At 41.8% G+C, this 10606-nt stretch overlaps 1 pseudogene across 1 annotated transcript; it reads left to right on the plus strand.

Moving 5' to 3' along the window:
• The first annotated feature begins 995 nt into the window (after positions 1 to 995).
• LOC110256375 (large ribosomal subunit protein eL21-like) lies at positions 996 to 7045 on the plus strand (annotated as a pseudogene). The gene is made up of 4 exons (XR_002337771.2): positions 996 to 1152; positions 1400 to 1874; positions 3570 to 3646; positions 6853 to 7045. The product of XR_002337771.2 is annotated as a large ribosomal subunit protein eL21-like (transcript).
• Positions 7046 to 10606: the final 3561 nt, after the last annotated feature.

The following is a 10606-nucleotide window of genomic DNA, read 5'->3' on the forward strand; positions in this document are numbered from 1 at the left end:
TATTAACCCCTTATAGTTTATATCATTTGCAAATATTTTCTCCCATTCAGTAAGTTGTCTTTTGATTTTGTCAATGGTTTCCTTTGCTATGCAAAAGCTTTTAAGTCCCATTTGTTTATTTCCATTTCTTTTTTTAAAATAACTTTTGTTAGATGTTTTTCCAATTATAAAATAATGATAAATCACCTTATTGAAGATTTGGAAACTTTAAAAAAGAATCAAAGTTGGAGAGATTGGACTACATGCATTTCTTCCCAACTTTGAATTCAATAACGTCATATTGGTTGAAATTGGCCATGGATAGGAGCATTTACACCACAGAATGATAAGTGCTACAAATCAGGGCCTTTTTTTTTTTTTTTTTTTTTTTAAACCAGTACACAACTAATAAACCACCTTCCCCTTTACACTGTTCAGGTCCTGATGCCACCTTGAGTCTATACTGCCTTCCAACTCCACTTAAGACTGTACCATTGAATTGCAGGGAAGCTCTGCCTAAATTGCCCTTTTCCCAAGGTAACTTGATTGAGCCTCTGAATTGCCCTTTTCCCAAGGTAACTTGATTGAACCTCTGATCCTTAGCTCTAAACTGGCTTCACTGAAACAGAGACAGAGCTGTGTTAGGATGCTCTTCCATATGACCCACACGCTAACCAGCATTCCACCCTTCCTCCACAGACCCTATTGTTGCTACCACCTCTAAATATTTGCTATAGAAGCCACATCTGCAGCTCAACTTGGCACCATTAAGCTTCTACACCTGCCTTGAGATCAAGTCAAGTTTTCTTATAAAGGGAATTTCTCAGTAGATACTGATTTTTGAGTCATTTAGCTTCATGTAGCCTCTTCTCCTTATCCTATTATGACTTTGTGCCCTAGTTTGCCTCTTGGCCAAGCTTGCTCAAGATATTAAGGGGCTCTTTTTTTTTTTTTTTTTTTTTTTTTTTTTTTTTTTTTTTTAAGCTGGGATTGCCATCTTCCAGCAATTTGCCAAAATGACCGACACAAAGGCAAAGAAGAGAGGCACCCTCTGTATGTTCTCTACGCCTATTAGAAAACATGGAATTGTTCCTTCAGCCACATCCATGGGAATCTACAACAAAGGTGATATTGCAGACTTCATGTTCAAAAAAGGAATTCCGGGAGTTCCTGTCGTGACTCAGCAGTAACGAACCTGACTAGTATCCATGAGAACATGGGTTCGATCCCTGGCCTTGCTCAGTGGGTTAAGGATCCAGCATTGCGGTAACCTGTGGTGAATCACAGATGTAGCTCGGATCTGGCTTTGCCATGGCTTTGACGTAGGCCAGCAGCTACAGCTCCGATTGGATCCTTAGCCTGGGAACTTCCATGTGCCGCAGGTACAGTCCTAAAAAGACAAGAAAAAAAGAAAAAAAAAAAGGAATTCCCCACAAACATTCCCATGGCGAAACTGGGCAAGTCTAGTGTTGCCCAGCATGCTGTTGGCATTGCTATAAACAAAGAAGTAAAGATTCTTGCCAAGAGAACTAATGTGCATACTAAGCATATCAAGCCCTCTAAGAGCAGAGAGAGCTTCCTGAAACATGCACAGGAAAGCAATCGGAAAAAGAAGGAAGCTGAGAGAAAAGTACTTGGGCTCAACAGAAGCACCAGCCTGCTCCTCCTAAAGAAGCACACTTTGTGAGAACCAGTGGAAAGCAGCTTGAACTGCTGGAACCCAGTCCCTGTGAATTTGTGATGTCATAAAAATAAAGTTTGGAGTTCATGGAAAAGTGTTAGCTCTGGGAAGAAATCAGAAAAGCAAAGCAAGACTCCAGTCCTGGAAGAACAGCAATACCAACCATGGTGCTCAGAGGACGAAAGACTAGAGATGAGCATAAGGTTAAAGCAAGGTCAGTTGATTATGGTTTATTGAAAGGATTTTAAAAAGCAGATCAACATCTCAGTTCCTTTATCTGTAAATTGGAGTCAATAACAGTGTCCATTTCAATGCATTATGAAGGCTTTAGCACAATGCCTGGCATATAGTAAGCAGAGAGCTATGTAAGTATTAGCTATTATTATTCAAACCTTTCCGTAGAAAAGAAAGTATGTGTATTTCATTCTAAATTGGGCTTCTGGCTCCAGACCAAAAAGCTCCTTCAGTACAATGGCCTTTGTTAGTAACTGCAGGCAATTTATTGTCTCCATGTTATCTTGGATCATTTCCATATAGTCAGTGTAGAGGGGCCCATAGACCACCATCTCTCCAGGGAAATAAACATTCCATCACTCCACCCTGTGCGTCAGAAATAATATTCTACCCAGAGTCACAAGTTGTAGAAGTATTTATCCATCTGGGAAACTGTTCCCAGAAGTAACCCAGATAAAAGAGGTAATTTGAAAATACATTATTTCAAATATATATATTTTTTATTTATAATATAAAATATATTATTTTCAAAGAATGAATTCAAATATATATTATGTATTAGCTATAAACATATTAATATATTGTAGATGATACTATTACTATGAAGAGTGTCGTTGTTGAGAGGTTACTGGGTTAAATGTCCTTTGTGCTTTATCTCATCTTATTTCCTTATATCCTGATAATTTGATAAAGTGAATTGTTTCCAGCTGAGGAAATCAAGCCTCAAAATTGAAGCTGGGTGCTTTGTTCCAGGTCACACAGCTGTCCTGGTTAAGTCAATTACAGCATCTGATCTGCCCAGGCCCTTTTCTAATGGAAAGTTCCCAGCCTGCCCCTTTGGTACTACACCACTCCGCTGCTGCCCCTTGTTCCTGACAAGAGTGGGTGCCCCTATCCAAAGATAGCCAAGTGCACAGAGAGATTCGTTCAAGGACAGGTACAGCTGGCTCAAAAAGATCAGATGGGACAACTCGAGAGTCTCTCTCGAATCCAAAATAAAAAACATAGAGTTTGCCATTTAAGAGCCAAAATAAGGAGCAAGGAGTTCCCACTGTGGTGCAACAGGATTGGCGGCATCTCTATTGCCCCAGGACACAGGTTTAATCCCTAGTCCAGCACAACGAGTTAAAAGGCTCCTTTGTTGCTGCAGCTGCAGCATAGGGCTTGTGTCTCAGGTATGATCCCTGGCCTGGGAACTCCATGTGCTGTGGGACTGCCAAAAAAGAAAAAATAAATAAATAGAAAGCAAAAAGATGTATCTAGATGCCATAGATAAAGTCAGAACCATCGCAGGGTAAAGCCATTTGCAAACCAAACTTCTGAAGAGCAAAACTGTAAGTAAGCAGAGGGGCTTGGAAGGTTAAAGAGGAGGCTGGAGCTGACATGTAGATGGTAGCTGAGACAGGTCACCCTGAAACAGTGGCGAGGCACAAGCCCCTGTTGTTGAAGTCCCGGGGGGTCACTCTGAATCTGGATCTGCCTTCTAGCTCTAGTTACAGCTCCACTCTTGGATTTGAGGGATTTCTGACTAGATCCCACTTTTCTTGAAGGAGCTTGATTGAGAATTTGTTCATTATTTTCAAATGGGCCTCACTGGAACAGAAGCAGAGCAGTTGGGCAAAGCTCACCTGTCTGACCTGCACACACTAACCCCTGTGCTACTCTTCCTCCACAGACTTGGGATGTTGCCAGGTGCAGACACAGGCCCTGAAAAAAGAGCAGCTATCATAGCTGGAGCCAGTGCTAATTCAGGTTTGCTGTTTATGTCCAACCTGGAAGTGGGCTTTCCAAATGAAAAGTCAAGGAGAAAACTGGAAACAGCAAAAATTCCAAAGAGTGTTTTATCAACAAAAATGGCCTCCAAGTGTTTGCTTATTGCTAAGTGTGTGTTGGGGGATGGGGAATAAGTTATGAAATGATAGGTACAGGATGTTTCTATTTTTGCAAATGTATATGTGAAAATAGAAAAAAATACCAGAAGGAAAGGTAATCATTCATTCATCAAATGTTTCCTGAGTATGCTCTAGGTATTCAGGAGACAAGGGTGAGCAAAAGGTGACACAGTTCCTACCTTCAAGGAGCTTTCCGTCTAGTGAGGGAGACCAACACACACACTGCAGTCATTCTAAGTGTCAGAAGGAAATGCACTTGGTGGTAAACTTCTTCAGGGGCCATGTGACCTGGTCAAAGAAGTCAGCAAGGGCTTCTTGGATGACTGAGCTGTGATAGATGAGAATACAGTACCTGTGTGAAGTGTTGTCCAGGCAGAGGCTACAGCATGGACAAAGACCAGTGAGGAGGGGCCACAGCAAGTATAAGGAACTGGAAGGAGGCCATGTGGTTGGAGTGAAAAAAAGCTGGATAGAGAATAGTGTGAATGAGGCTGGAGAGGTAGGTAGGGCCAGACCACATAGGGTCTTACAAGCCACATTGAGGAGTTTTGTCTGTACCTCTGAGGGGTTGGGAGAGCAGCTGAGGGTAGGATATGTAAGATATAATCAGATCTGCACTTGAGGAGTTCCCAGTGCGGCACAGCTGGTTAAGAATCCTATTGTGGGAGTTCCCATCATGGCTCAGCGGTTAATGAATCCGACTAGGAACCATGAGGTTGCAGGTTGGATCCCTGGCCTTGCTCCGTGGGTTAAGGATCCTGTGTTGCTGTGGCTCTGGCATAGGCCAGCGGCTACATCTACGATTAGACCCCTAGCCTGGAAACCTCCATATGCCCCAGGTGGGGCCCTAGAAAAGGCAAAAAGACAAAAAAAAAAAAAAAAAAAAAAGCTGATTGTGGCAGCTTAGGCCACTGTGTAGGTGTGGGTTCAATCCCCAGCCTGGTACAGTGAACTAAAGGATCTGGCATTGCCACAGCTATGTTGTAGTTCACAGCTTGGAGTCAGTCCCTGGCCTGGGAACTTCCATATGCTGCAGGTGTGGCCATAAAAAAATAATAATGAAAAAACAAATCAGGAGTTCACATTGTGGCTCAGCAGGTTAAGTACCCAACATTATCTGTATGAGGATGTGGGTTAGACCCCTGGCCTCACTCCGTGGGTTAAGAATTTGGTATTGCTGGTATGCTGTGGGGTAGGCCTCAGATGCAGCTCTGATTCAGCCCCTAGCACAGGACTTGTATATGCCACAGGTGCAGCTATTAAAAAATAAAATAAAAAATCAGATTTGCACTTAAAAATACCTGTCTCTATATGGAGGACAAATCACTAGGAGCCAGCATGGATGAGCAGGAAGAAAAGGGGATCAGTGTGGAATCCATCACAGTAACCCAGGTGGCCTAAGGTGGCAGCATGGACTGGGAAAGAGGGCTGGGGATAGAAACAAGCTGATGAATGTGAGGCATATATGAAAGTTAAAATCAATAAGATTTGAATAGGGAGAGTAAAGGAAAGGGAATTTTCAAGAATGGCCTAGGTTTCTAGTATGAATAACAGGATACATGGCACTACCAACACTCTGATATGGGGAAAACTGGAAAAGGAACAGATTTGGAGAAGAGTATGAGTTTATTCTTGGTCATGCTGAGTCTGAAGAGACTGAGACATTCAAGATGTGCTATCAGGTGAGCTATTTGATACACTGTCTAGAGTTCAACGGAGAAGTTTGGGTTGAAGATATAAATCAATGTACCAACACATTGAAAGTGGTTATTTCTGGGTGAAAAGCTTCTATATGTTTTTTGTTTTATTCTTTGTGCTCTTCTGTTTTTCCCAAGTTTTCCACAGTGAACAATATTTTTTTTTCCAAATAGTCCTTTAAAAAAGATGTTCTCTGTGCATGTAGCAGGGGGAGTACTCTCTTTCTCACAGCTAGCATTAGTGACCTCAATAGCAATGTCTCTAGAGTGGGGAAAGCCCAATTCATTTAATGCTAATATATCTTTAGCAACACCATGTTTCTTTAGTTTAGTTTTGTTTTGTTTTGTTTTTTGTTTGTTTTTTCCTTCTTATGGCCACACCTGTGGCATATGGAAGTTCCCAGGCTAGGGGTCGAATTGGAGCAGCAGCTGCCAGCCTACTCCACAGCCACAGCAACACAGGAACCAAGCTGCATCTGTGACCTACACTGCAGCTTGCGGCAATGCTGGATCCTTAACCCACTGAACAAAGCCAGGGATCGAGCCTGTATCCTCATAGGCACTATGTTGGGTTCTCAACCCCCTGAGCCACAACAGGAATTCCAACATCATGTTTCTTTTACATGAATCTATGTAGATATAGCCGTCTTCCAAATTGTAACTTGGTGTCCTGAACAGACCTATACAACAGGAGTTGTTCACTGTGCAGGTGGACGGTCAAGTTTCAGATCCAAGTGTCTCCCTGATAATTGAGGTGTTTTGAGGAGCCGAATAAACAGCAGTGTTTTCCCCCTTATCCTGGAGATGGACCAACTGAGAAGAAAAAGAGTTAAGAGATGAGGACCAAATACCTGTGTGCTAGCTATGTTGGAGAGTCAAACTGTTTAATCGGCAGGTTAGCTACACATTTGTGGTGACACTGAACCAGGGCCAGCCTCCACCCACACCTCACCCCCAGAATTGCAAAAGCAGAAAACCAAAGGAAGAGGAGAGGTGGAAGCTGGGCCACACACACCATTTCTATTTCCTCACTCACCATTGTCCCTGAGGCAGAATGACGAGGGATGTAAGGATGGAGAAAAGGCAGGTGTGTAAGGCTGATGCAAGGAAACATCAGAAATAGGAGACATATTCATACTTACCAGCAGCCACCATGAGTTGTGTCCAGCATCAGGTTTCTAACTCAAGCCCTATCACATACAAAATACTATGCTGTCCCTTGTACGTGTGGGTAGAGTCTGAGTCGCTAGAGACTAGCAACAAATCAACACTAGCAGAAACTGAATTTGTTAGCACAATATTGGGTGCATAATTCTTGTTTGGATCCTGGATTTAAATATACATCTTCTTTTGTTTTTCTTCTTTTTAGGGCATCTGCGACCTATGCCACAGCTCACAGCAACGCCGGATCCTTAACCCACTGAGCAAGGCCAGGGATTGAACCCACGTCCTCATGGATCCTAGTCAAGTTCGTTACCGCTGAGCCACAATGGGAATGCCTGGATCCTGGATTTAAAAAGAAAAACAGTATCCATAATTATAGCAGCATTATTTGTTTTTGTTGTTGTTGTTTTGGTTTTTTTGTTTGCTTTTTTGGGTTTTTTTGCTTCTTAGTGCTACACCTGTAGCATATGGAGCTTCTCAGGCTAGGGGTCGAATCAAAGCTACAGCTGCTGACCTAAACTGCAGTCACAGCAATGCCAGATCCGAGCCGAGTCTGTGACCTACACCACAGCTCATGGCAACACCAGATCCCTGAGCCACTGAGCGGGGCCAGGGATCAAACCCACATCCTCATGGATACTAATCAGATTCATTTCTGCTGTGCCACGATGGAACTCCCTATACAGTATTATTTGTAATAGTCAAAGGGTGGAAGCAATCTACGAGTCCATGGACAGACTAATGAATAAGGAAAATGTAATAGTTAAGTAGAACAGAACTTCATTCTGCCTTAAAAATGAAGGAAATCTGGAGTTTCCTGGTGGCTCAGTGGGTTAAGGATCTGGCGATGTCACTGCTGTGGCATGGGTTCAACCCCTGGTCCTAGAACTTCTGCATGCCAAGACTGAGGCCAAAAAGAAAATAAAAACAAAAAAGTGAAAGAAATCTTGTCACATGCTACAACACAAATGAACCTTGAGGAAATTATGCTAAATGAGATGAGCCAGTCACAAAAAGATAAATGCTACATGATTGCACTTACGTGAGGTACCTAGAGCAGTCAAATTCATGGACAGAAAGTAGAATTATGGTTGCCAGGGCCTGGGAAGAAGGAAATGGGGTTAGTGGGTTAGTGGGTTAGTGGGTTAGTGGGGTTTCTTCTTTTTTCTTTCTTCTTCTTTTTCTTTCTTTCTTTTTTTCTTTTCTTTTTGTTTTTTTGGCTGCACCCACGGCATATGTAAGTTCCGGGGCCAGGGATTGAATCCAAGGCACAACTGGGACCTGCACCATAGCTGTGGCAACACCAGATCCTTAACCTGCTGCACCACAGCAGGAACTCAGAGTTCGTGTTTAATGGGTTTTAGTTTTTATTTTTGCAAAATGGAAAGAGTTCTGGAGGATGGTTGCACAACAATGTGAATAGACTTAAAGTTATTGAACTCTGCATTTTAAAATGGTTAACATGGTTTTTAAAAAAGCAACAACAACAGCTAAAGAAAAAAAGAAAGGAGTTTTTCTGGCTTTAATATATTAGCAATACCAGGCACAGGATATTCCAGAGTTCCAAAAGTATTAAGGTCAAATGTCACATGTTTCAAAATATCCTTAGATGAAATGGTATTGAATATGGACTTGGGTTTCAAATAGAAAATTAATCAAAATTGAGTCCTGGGATATTTAAAAACAATGTAAAACATTTTCAATTTACATGTGAATTCATCTAGCACAAAAGTTATGTTAAAGCTTTGATTATATTGCCCAAAAAAGTAGCTATAAAGGACATTTTAAGGAACATGTGACTATGAATTATATTCAATGATATTATACCAAGGTTAAATTTCTTTCTTTCTTTTTCATTTTTATTTTTATGGCCTCACTGGCAGCATATGGAAATTCCCAAGCCAGGGATTGAATCCAAGTCCCCGTTCAACCTTATGCCACATCTGTAGCAACACTGACTCCTTATATCACTGTGCCACACCAGGGATCAAACCCATGTTGCCACAGAGACAACACCAGATCCTTAACCTGCTGTGCCACAGCACAACTCCACCAAGGTTAAATTTCTTACATAAGATCATGACATTGAAGTTCTATAGGAGAATGTCTTTGTTCTCAGGAGATACATTGTTCTTTATGGAGGATAAAACATCATGATACCTGACACTTATTTTCAAATGGTTCAGCAAAACAAAACGTTTGGATAAAGAGAAGCATAAAGCAAAGGGTATGTGGAAGCTCATTATTCTATTCTTTTATATTTTAAATCTAAACTGTTTCAAGGAATATATAGGGAGCACAAAAGCTCATCATGGATGGAGAATGAGGCTTGAAATGAGCAGTGAAGGGTAAGCTCAGAATCACTCTGAAGGATCATCCTGGTAAAGACACCACTTTCCTCATGCCTGAGTTAAGACGCTACAGCTTGCTCCACAGACACTGTTAGTGCAAGCCAAGGGGTAGCACTGCCAGGGCTTCCCCAAGGACTCAATCTTGCAATCACCTCCCAACTGAGTAAATAAATCTGCAGCGATGGTCACCTCTGGATGTACTGTTAGAATTAACGTGTAAACCCTATCAGCTGAGAATAAGACCAAAGGCAGGGGAGTTGAGGGACAGGGACTTTTAGTCAATTTCATTTTGAAACAGGCAGGTGCCCTCTTACCCTTTAAGACACTGCATCCAGGGGGGGAAAAAAAGTGATAAAATCTGTTTGACATTTCAAGCTACGAATTTCAAGATGACTGTAGATAAGAGAAGAACAAGGAAAACATTGGGTTAATGAAGTCTGCTTTTTCTATCTCTCCATTTCAAGGAAAGCTTTTATGTATATCTGTGGATGTATCATCCACATTATCCAGAGATTCCTGAATTAACCTAAATTCTTTTAACCTTAACATACTGGAAACCTGATATGATAAATATGATTCAGTAACTCTGATCTTTTATGATTCTTAAAAAGAAAATGTAGAAATATTTTAATACATATGAAAGGCATTGAGGAAGGACTTTTAGATAATCCCCAGTCTGGGTGAATAGCCCTGCTGCTCAGCACTGTGGATATAATAAATGAGAAGATAAAATATTATTAAAAGGTGCCATATATAACCAATAGTCTAACCATAGCATAGTTAATCATCATACCAACCCTTCCAGGGACAAATACAGGAGATATGGAGGGGGACAGCACTCAGAAGTAGAGGTCCCTGCTCAGTTCTTAATCTCACACCGCCTCTTTGCAAATTGCCTCCTTCAATATGGTGTATAGAAGGATGATGGTAACTAATTCAAACTGGGGGCTGGAAAACTTACCCATCGCTTTCCCAGAGCAATAATTGGGATTTGCATGCTTCTACCTGGAGAAAGGGTCCCATTGTGGAGAGAATCAGGATCTCTGTCACCCCATTCTAAGGGCCTAAGGGCTCTGCTTGAGCAGGAAAGCAAAAGACCATTGGAAAGGGCCGAAGTCTGGAGGTAGAAAGACCTGAATTTTAATGCCAATTATTGCATTACCCACAGTGTGGCCTTAACGAGTTGCTTAATTTTGCAGACTCTCAGATTCTTCACCTACAAAATGGGGTACCCACCTCGTAGTATTTTGGGGACATCAAATGAGAGCTCGCTATGCAAAGTCCTTAGCACCAAACCTGACATACCATGGTGCTAAATAAATAACAACTATTATTAAAAAACGAAAGTTTCAAGCCCTACGCAAGGAAGAGCAGAGACAAAAATTCCCTCCAGACGTGAGAACCATGTGTGTTTTTGGCCACTGTCTGACTGTCTGACATGTAAATCATGTCTAACCCTCTCAAAATAATCCACCTCAATGGAAAATCTTTTCTTTGTCTGAGGTTGATAAATCACACCCTTCTGTGCTTCTGTGCGCTAGGCTGCCTCTTCCCCTGAGGGCTCTGTCCCGGGGTCATGGACAAGTCCAAGGTGACCCTGAGGATGGG

Source organism: Sus scrofa, chromosome 13, assembly GCF_054392235.1.
Source record: "Sus scrofa isolate SSC_HxYL_T2T_F1_AM1 chromosome 13, Sscrofa_HxYL_maternal_Yorkshire_Landrace_v2.0, whole genome shotgun sequence".
NCBI lineage: Eukaryota > Metazoa > Chordata > Mammalia > Artiodactyla > Suidae > Sus > Sus scrofa.